General features: G+C 35.4%; 1 non-coding gene across 1 annotated transcript; it reads right to left on the bottom strand.

The window, feature by feature from the left end:
* Nucleotides 1–7,375: 7,375 nt before the first annotated feature.
* Nucleotides 7,376–7,482, bottom strand: LOC131176262 (small nucleolar RNA R71). The gene has a single exon (XR_009146385.1). It is a non-coding gene; the product is annotated as a small nucleolar RNA R71 (small nucleolar RNA).
* Between the last annotated feature and the right edge of the window lie 2,721 nt (nt 7,483–10,203).

Below are 10,203 nucleotides of genomic sequence, written 5' to 3'. Positions count from 1 at the left end.
CTTCCAGGAGTGTTACCAGGGTCCCTACCTTTGCCTCTACCTCTAGCAGCTGACTGTGACCCTCTAGATGCAAAGACTTGGGCTGATCCCTCAGATGTAGCAGAAGGTCCAAACCGGCGTGGACTAGTGCAATCCTTAGCGAAATGTCTGCTCCCTCCATGGTTAAAACATGCACCGATAGCTTTGAAACAAACCCCACCATGAGTTCTACCACAAGTTTCACAATCGCATCGATAGAGCTCCTGGGTGCTCACTGAGTTCTTGACTGCACCGGGTGGTCTTTGGCCAGAAAATCTGCCTTTGCCAGATCTACAGGAGCTGGATCCCCCAAACTGTTTCCTCTTTCCAGAACCACTCTCAGATGTTTGTCCCATAGTCTTTTCAGTCTTCTCTTTTTCTTGTATACCCTTCTTTACTGCCCCTTCTGATTCTATCCTTTCCAGTTCCAGGGCCTGTGAGATCAACTCAGCGAAATTCTGATGTCGGAAACCCACAACTTGCATTCTCAAATTCGGCCTTAATCTGGACTCAAACCTCTTACATCTATCTCTGGGGGTGGAGACTAAGCTTCCAGCATAGTGGCTTAGCCTTGAAAAGTCTCTCTCATACTCTGCTATGGTTCTGTCTCCTTGTTTCAAACTCAAAAATTCTTGTAATTTCATATCTACATACGCATCAGGAACCCATTTCTACCTGAATTCCCTCAGGAAGTCTGTCCATGTCAGCACAGGTGGCTCAACCAGGCTGTGGGGGATGGTTTTCCACCATTCATATGCATCCCCTTGCAACAAGGAAACAGAATACTCGAACTTCAGCTCTTTCGTACACTACAGCTTTCTAAAAACCCGTTCCATTCTTTCCAACCATTGTTCTACCTCCAGTGGATCCACAGTGCCTTTAAACTCGGTGGCCCCAAATTTCATCAATTTTTCATATTGTCGAGCTGAGGACTGTGGTTGTGCTACAGGTACTTGCATTTGAGCTTGGGGTGGCACATTACCCGCCATTTGCTGGAAAAACGCAGCCATCTCATCAGATAAACCGAGCAGGAACCGCAATCTCGGAGTAGGAGCTGGAGTGGCTGACCCACTCACGTTTTGGAGTACTGGGGCTTCCCCTTGAACCTCAGCCTCTACAGATTGTTCTTCGGAATGATCTCCTCCTTCCATTCTGTTTTCCCAAATTTTCTACTTCGTGAGATCAAACATAAGGAGGTTGACCTCCGTTAGTGCATATTCATGATGTAAATATGTCATATATATCAATTAAAGACACTTGAGCAGTTGTACTTATTAATAAAATATTCATACACAGTCAATATTTATTGAAAAACCATGCTCTGATACCACTAAAACATGTCACACCTTACCCCTCTGTAAGGCATAACATGATCCCGTAGAATACTTAATGAACTACCGAACTTCACCTACTGATAACTCATTAAGTACCCTACAAGAGATTTTAAAACAATTTTCTTACATTTTGGAAGTGGTGAGCATTTTGGTAAGAATTAAAAACCATTTATTTAAAGTTTAAATACTAGTAAAAATTTTTGTCCATTTTAATTTTGCCGCAAATTTTATAAAAATTTTGACAGAGTTCCGTCTGTAATTGGAGAAAACAGTTCTTCAAATACCTGAGAAAAACACTTCCAAAAATTTTTCACAACTCCCAACCTCCAATAAACCTCAAATCAACTCAACTCAATTCACTTCAAAATAATTCCAGAATTCAATCAAAATTTATCATCACAAAATATTTAATAATTTCATTCACATGGCATAAAGTATGAAATTCACAAGTACAAATATTTATTTACAGAAGGAAATCCAAAAAAATAATATTATTACAATTTATTTACAACTGCTCAACTTTACATTGATACATAAAGCGTTATAATATTTACATCAAAATTTACTACAAGGGTATAAAATAATACCCGTACAAAAGATCAGTGCAGGCCCAAATTCAATAGCAGCTCACTCTGCTGCTTTTTCCTTGCTCTTACCTGCGACAGCAAAATAAGCTATTGCTGAGTATAAAAATACTCAGTGGTGCACAATAAAAATTTGAAATGCAATACATAAATCATTCATTATTAAAACACAGTTTAAATATTTCTCAATCACATTTCGCAAATTATCAAAGCTCATAATAACACAATTTAATCAAATAATTTAAGAAACATAGTGTTGCCAATTCATACACAACTTAAGCCATGACACAAAATTTCCGATCAATGCCGTGTTGTACACCACGACAAAGCAATCTACAACCCCATTAATCGAAATCAATGAGGGAGGTGGCTAGCTAGCTAATGAGTACTCATCCTATCTCAACCTCAACTGGTAAGCCAGAGAGGGAGGAAAATAAACGATCTCAACCCCATAAATGGAGGAGGAATAATGTGATACTGTCAGGCTAAGTGTGAACACCAAATCAATTCAAAACAATTTATTCTAATAATTTATTGGAAATTTGGTAAATTTTCAAAGTCATATTCACAATCATAAATGGCAACACAATTCATAATTAACTCAAAAAAAAAATCAAATTTTCAAGAATCATATATTTAAACAAAAATTACTGTGCACAGACCTGACGTGAGTCGCCTCTAGGCCTTGACTCAGTCTCTCTAAGCTTCCAAGTCTTTTTCAGCTGAAACACACAGTTTCATAGTGTTTCAGTATCATAACTTAGCATAAATCCAAAAATAAATTTAACTTCACTTTTACCTAGCTCTAATGTGCAAAATTCGACGTTCTTGAAATTTTTGTGTTTTGAGTTACTATTCACTACACTATTAAAGTCAAATTATTGACTTTTTAAGGCTTAATAGGTATGGAAACTCCAACTTCACCCACATACCACATTTTGGTCATTAATTTTGTTGGTTTTGGTCATTTTCTCAAATCTTAAATCCTTTAGGCAAAATTGTTAAATTTTCAGTTTTGGTGCTCTTAGTTGCACTGTTCCATTGGTAATTTTACTGTTAGAATTTGGCAAAACTTCCTTCATAGAAAATATTCCTTATTGTCTTAAGTTTATTCTCATTTTTGAATCACCCCAATTGGAGTTTTGTAACTCAAGTTATGGCTATTTGAACCATGGCTGCCGGATTGGAAACAACCCAGATTTTCTGGGCAATTTTGGTGCTGGCAGTTTTGGGTCACCAACTTGGGGTGGCCAAATGACTTGGTTGCTGGCAGAATTTTGGTTTGTGTTCTTCATAAAAGTTTTATGTCTATATCTCATCTAACCACTGGTAAAATTTCAGGTCATTTGGACCTGCCTAGCTCGAGTTATGACCAAATGAACAAACACTGTTTATTTTGTCAGTTTGTACAGGGCAGCCTGCACTTATCCAACTTTGGTCAGTTTGTTCACTAGGTTTTGGTCACTTTTTGGGCATGATTCCTAAATGACAATTGTGTCATTTTATGTCTATTTTCATCCCCAATTGGTCCCATATCAATTAGACTTGTAAAATTTTATTTTTGGTCCTTCAAAGTTGACTTCTCCCTCCGAATTTAGCTTTCACTCCAACCATTCCAACACAACTCATTTGGTCATAAATGACCATTCTTCACTTCACAATAGGTCAAAGACACCATTTAATCATTTCTTGCATTTTTGGTTGATAAACCCTAAGTCTCAAACCCTAACCACACTAATTAATTGCATTTAGCTAATTTCAAAGCTCTCAACCATAATCATTCCACTAATGGAGGTCCATGAACTCATTCAAATCCATCAAACCATAACTCATATAATGGCTGCTGAAATTTAGAAATTTCCTATCCCTACAAATTTCTTTTAATTTCATATCAATCTAATTTAATTTAGCAAACTTGTTATACTTAGAAAAGAAATAGAAATAAATTAGTGCACTAACCTCTTTAAACAATTCTTGAGCTTGTAGAAACTTTGGAATTTCCTCACTTTTTGATAATCAAAATGTTCCTCTTGGTGTGGGGATAAATTTTCATGAAGGGTGTTTAGGGTTTTAGGGAAGAAAACTTAGGGAAAATCAAGGTAGAAGAAAAATAATAATAATAGCATGGAAGAAGAGGGAATCGGCCATGGATGCCAAAAATGAAGAAGATGACTATTTTTAATTGATTTTGTCTCATTTTAAACTCTTCCTTATCCCTTTTAATTGTGTGTTAATTGCCCATTGGTTACTTTCTTCTTTAATGACGTCATTATAAATAATTCTATTTATTTTTTTTTAATTCTTTCTTTTTCCTTTTCTTTTCTTTTCTTTTCTTTTCCTCTTTATGTATATTTATCTTATGGAAGACCAAGATATCTAATTAATTGAATTTATTAATTATGGAATTTATGGCATCATGCATGATGTCATCTCCCTACACCTTTTTCATTTTCTCTCTTTTTTTTATTTATTTTTCTATTAGTTTTTTAATTTAATTCTCGATTCTGAAATTTTCTTTTTTTCCGATTTTATTTGGCAGTTAGGTCAAGAGTCAGCTCCTGGGGTCAATTGACCAAATTGCCCCTTGCCGGTTCATCCCGGTTTGCAAATAATTCAATATTTCTTCCGGCTCCCTGACCTAATTATTTGACTGACTTAACAGTTCTTTTTCATGATTTTCTCTTTTCCATTGTGTTCATAAGGGTCCTAAGGACCGCAGCGTTACATTTTACGGTTTGAAATTTGAGTTTAAAATGACTTCGCATTCGTTCCCGAGAAGGTCACCCATCGCTGTGACTCTCTGCTTGTTTAACGTCTTATGTTTTGTTTTTCTTGTTTATACTTAACTAATTGAACATTACTAATTATTTGTATTTATGGCTTCTCTAGTTGTCTTAAGTATGGTTCTAATCCCCTTAATTGTCCGGACCGACTCTGATCACCGGAACAGTGAAATATACCAGGCTATACAAATAGGGGTGTTACATACCATGCTATAAAAGCTTGAGAGAGGTTTTCCCAAGTGGTGAACGTTCCAGCTAGTTGATAAAGTAACCACTTCCTTGCTCTGTCCCGAAGGGAGAATGGGAATGCTCTGAGTCTGATTGCTTGATCAGACACTCCACTCATCTTGAATGTGTCACATAGGGCAAGAAAGCACTGGAGGTGATAGTGTGGGTCTTCTGTTGGTGAACCTGCAAACTGGGTTTGTTGAATCATTTGGAGCCATCCTGGTTTTAATTCAAAGTTATTGGCTTCCACTGTGGGTCTAGTGACATTGGGCTGAAATCCTTGGATAGATGGAGCTCCATAATCTCTCAAGAGTCTTGGTCTATCATTATTATCGGCCATGGTTGGAATTTCAGGATCTTCTTGACCGTGCTCTTGATGTTTCCTTTCCCTCCTGATGGCTCTCAAAGTTCTATCTATCTCTGGATCACAGTCCAAAATTTCTTCTTCTGGCCTTATTCTGGTCATCTACCAAATCGGGCACCTGAGAGACAAGAAGAGAAATACAACAAGTAAAATAAAATTAGATAATAAATATAATTGCCTAAATCAGCTAATTGCCTATCACTTGATATTACTAAAGCCAAAAACTCCTCGGTAATAACACCAAAAACATGTTTTGCTGGTTTTATAATCCCGCAAGTGCTCGGATCACTAATAAGTAATAAGGTGATGAGTAAAGTATCATTCCCATAAGGAATTTGATTAGTAAGTACCAATCTACACAGTAATTTTAACTGTCTAGGCTATCAAATACTTGGGGAATGAAGTTTGTTGACCTTAAACACTAGAATGGTAAACTTAAAACGAAATAATTTATTTGAAATAATTTTGGAATTAAGATTTCACACTTGAATCTTACTAGGGATGTTATCTCATTTATTTACTAGATTGAGGATCATTTTCCTTGATGGAAATTAGTCCTAAGTTATCCTAAATCCTCTCTCAAAGCACCTAGGGTGTATTCTAATTAACTAAAACCTAACTTTCATGGTGATCAAATTAATTAAAATCCTTTAAGATCTTTGACCAATTTTGAAGTTCCACAAAGGTATCAGCCAATGTCTAGGTCAGAAATCCTAGGTTCAAGATCTTGATTTTCTAATATTAACCTTTACCTTTCAATCATTCAATTAATATCTACGATCAATACTAAGTGGGTACCAGCACATAGCATGCATTAAGGTCATAAGAAATTAAATAAAGGAACGAATCTCACATCCAATAAATAAAACTTAGTGTTCATCCATAATAATAATTACAAGCATTATCTCCCAATTTTAGAACAAGAAAACTACTTACTCATGGTGAGTTCAGCAAACATCATGATAAAATGTAAAAACAGTAAAAAGAAAATCGTGTAGAAGAAATAAAACAATAAAAATCTGTCTAAGGAGATAAAATGAAGGAACCAAAGAAAGTTTGTAGCCTTGATCTTGTGGAGCTTCAGCTGGAAAACTCCTTTCGATACTGATGTTCCTCTCCTCGAGACGGCTGGAGAGAGTGCAGAGTGTGGGTTTCTCTCCTTCAAAACTCCTCAAAAGTGTTGCCAAAAGATAAAAGAGAGCCCTCCCCTTCTGATGTTTTCTCTTCTATTTATAATGGTTGCTCTAGGGTTAGGTCATTTTGAGTCCAAAAGGCTTTAGGAGTCTCATTTAATTAGAAAACAAAAGCGGGAATTCAAGTTATAAAATTGGCTACCGCATAGTACACAGCCCATGTGTCACTCCACGGCCCAGGGCTGTGAAACTTGCTAGAGTGGAACTATAGAGTCTTGCATTAGCACAGAGACTTACACAGGTCTGCGCCAATTACACGAGCCGTGTACTTTTGTTCCCATAAGGTTCTTCAAGCTTGTGCCCGGTAGAGACTTACACGGGTCCCTGCAGATTACACAGTTCCAATTACATGACCATGTACTTTTATTTCTCCATTGGCTCTCTGGCTTTCTTTTGGCAGAAGGTTACACGGGTTTGGGGCTTGGCTTACACGACCCAGTACTTTGTGTCAGCACCAATACTCAGTCTCTTGACCTCTCCATGCTTCCTTTTGCACTCCTATATGTGGGGCTTCACCCAAACACTTGAAATGATGCAGAAAACATGGAATTAAGGGCTTGACAATAGAAATTACAAAAACTAATAAAATCAACTACTATGCATGAAAATACTTGCCTAAATGCTATGAGATAGTATACGAATGTGCTTAAAAATATCTACACAATTCAAGTGTATCAACTTTCTTAATATTAGTGATATGTTGAAGATAAATGGAGTTTCTAATGATGCAATTCGACTTAGATTATTTCCTTTCTCCTTGAACGGCTGAGCTAAAAAGTGGCTACATTCTTTGCCACCGAGATCTATCACAATATGGGATGAACTTTATTAAGCATTTTTAGCTTAATATTTTCCACCAGGCAAGATAGCTAAGCTAAGAAATGAGCTGACTTCTTTCAAGCCTAGAGATGATGAGAGCTTGTATAAAGCATGGTAGAGATATAAGGATTTGCAAAGGATATGCCCACACCATGGGATTCTTAAGTAGATGCTTGTTCAACACTTTTATAATGGAGTTTCTCTAGCCATTGGGAGTACAATTGATGCATCTTCTAGAGGTGATCTTATGGAGAAATTTGAAGATGAAACTTTTTCTGCCTTGGATAAAATTGCTTATAACAACTACCAGTGGAGTTGTGAGAGAAATGAGATCAAGAAACCAGCAGCTTGATGCCATGAATCTGATTAATGCTAAGTTTGATGCTTTGACAAGGAAAATGGACAAGTTAAGCAAGAAAGTAGATTCTTCAGTTGGAGGCTCAAATAATTCAATAGATATTAGAGTTATAAATGTTAATTGTGCAACTGATTTTCCTTAATTTGGTTAAGACTTTTTGAGTGAGTAAGTGGATTATGTGGGGAATTATAATCAAAGACTAGGTGGTATCCCGTTTTCTACAATTTATGATCCAGCATGGAGAAACCACCCAAATTTCACTTGGGGAGGTAGACAAGGACAACACCATAATTTTCAATAACCTTCTAGGTATCAACAACATCATAATTTTCAGCAGAATATAGGTCCTCCTCCTAGAATTCCTAAACCTCATATTGCACCTACACCACTTCAACCACAACAAGCACAACTAGATAAGACAGCTAGACTGGAAGCCATGATTGAGACTTTGCTACCAAGCCATCAAAGTTAGCAAGATATGATTTCTCAATCAGCAACTAAAGTGGATCAAATAGCAACACACAACAAGATGTTAGAGAATCAAATAACTTAATAGGTGAGCTCTTCAAATAGTAAAACATTTGGGAAACTTCCTAGCCAACCAGAAAATTCAAGGGAGCATTGCAAAGCTATCACATTGAGAAGTGGAAAAACATTAGAGAGTGGGGATAAAAAGATTGAAGAGAAAGTTAAAAAGGAGAAAAATAGAGAAGGAGATAAACAAGCTAAAGTTGAAGTTGAAATTGAAGTTAAAAAAGAGAGTTCAGTTGAAGAAAAAGAAAGTAAAGAGAAGGATAATGAAAAGGAAGAACCTAAATATATAGCACCCAAGGCTTATATACCACCTTTACCATTCCCATAGAGATTTCAGAAAGCAAAGTTAGGTAAACAATTTAGGAAATTTTTGGAGGTGCTAAAGTCTTTGCATGTGACTATTCCTTTCACTGATGCCTTAGCACAAATGCCTTCATATGCTAAATTTTGAAGGAATTTTTGTTTAACAAGAAGAAGTTGGAAGAATTTGGGACAATAACTCTTATAGAAGAAAATAGTGCTATCTTGCAAAATAAGCTTCTACCCAAGTTAAAAGATCTTGATAGGTTTTTAATACCATGTCACATTGGAGATGTCAGTATAGATAAAGCTTTATGTGACCTTAGAGCCAGTGTTCATTTAATGCCTTTGTCCATTTATGAGAAGATGAAGATTGGGAAAATTAAGCCTACCACCATTTCAATATAGTTAGAAGATAGGTCTATTAAATTTCCAATTGGGGTGATTGAGAATGTGCCTCTGAAAGTTGAGAAGTTTTTCATACCAGTGGATTTTGTATTATTAGATATGGAAGAGGATGTATACATTCCTATTATTCTTGGTAGACCTTTCCTTGCTACTGCTAGAGCTGTGATAGGTGTAAAGAATGAAAGGCTTACATTGGAAGATGGAGAAGAAAAAGTTGAATTGAATTTGTTTCAAGTAATGAAAAAGAAAGATGTTTCAGATTCATGTTCGAGAGTTGATATCGCAAAAGATTTGGTCGAAGAAGAGTTTAAAAAGCAACATCCTGAAGATGCCTTAGAAGCTTGTTTTGTTATGCCCCAAATTTACAGATCGTATTCAGTATATTTCAGTGAGAAACCAAATATTGAATATGGTATGTAAATTGCATTAAATGAGGAGCTAAATTAAAAATTTGAAAAAGATACCTATGGACCTTATTACAAAGCTAATGAAGTTTGGGGGAAATTTTGAAATTTTCCTAACTTAGCATTTAATTATTAATTAAGATAATTAAGTATAATTAATTAAGTTAATTAATCACTAATTAAAGGGGGCCAATAGGAAGGAGATATATGTAAAGAAGAGATAAATATCAAGAGAATATAAAAACAAAAATTGTTTTTTTCTTCCTTTCTCCATTCAGCTGATGCATCTCTTTCTTTCTTCTCCATTTTCTTTCACCCAATCTCAAATACAAACCCTAATTCAGGCATCTAAGGTGATGTTTTGTCACACCTTACCCTTCCATAAGACATAATATGATCTCATAATATGCCTAATGAATTACCGCACTCCGCCTACCAATAATCTATTAAACGTACTATAAAGGATTTTAAACGAATTCAATTCATGTTCCAATTTAAAGTTTTCAATAAAAGGGTTATTAGTGGTTTTAAGATTAAGATAATACCATGAAATTTATTTAAGAGAAGAAATATATATTTTTAAAACTTTAAGATAATTGGTGAAAAATCGACATGGTGACGGCTAAAAATCTAATTAACCAAAAATCTAAAACCTGTTAAAATCTGTGCAACATATATACTTCACAATTCATCAACATAACATTTAGAATAAAAATTTTCTTCATTAACAATCCAAAAGGAATAAATGTTTACAAATTTACATTCGTTTAAAGTCACAAAAATAATATTACAAAACTTCTGTACAACTACCCAAATGATTCTTACATACATATAGTTATCATTACATCAGAAACAAACTTCAAAAACGGTATAATT

The sequence above is a fragment of the Hevea brasiliensis genome, chromosome 18 (assembly GCF_030052815.1).
Source record: "Hevea brasiliensis isolate MT/VB/25A 57/8 chromosome 18, ASM3005281v1, whole genome shotgun sequence".
Lineage (NCBI taxonomy): Eukaryota > Viridiplantae > Streptophyta > Magnoliopsida > Malpighiales > Euphorbiaceae > Hevea > Hevea brasiliensis.
The sequence above is the reverse complement of the archived record's forward strand: the minus strand, read 5'-3'. Positions and strand labels throughout refer to the sequence as shown.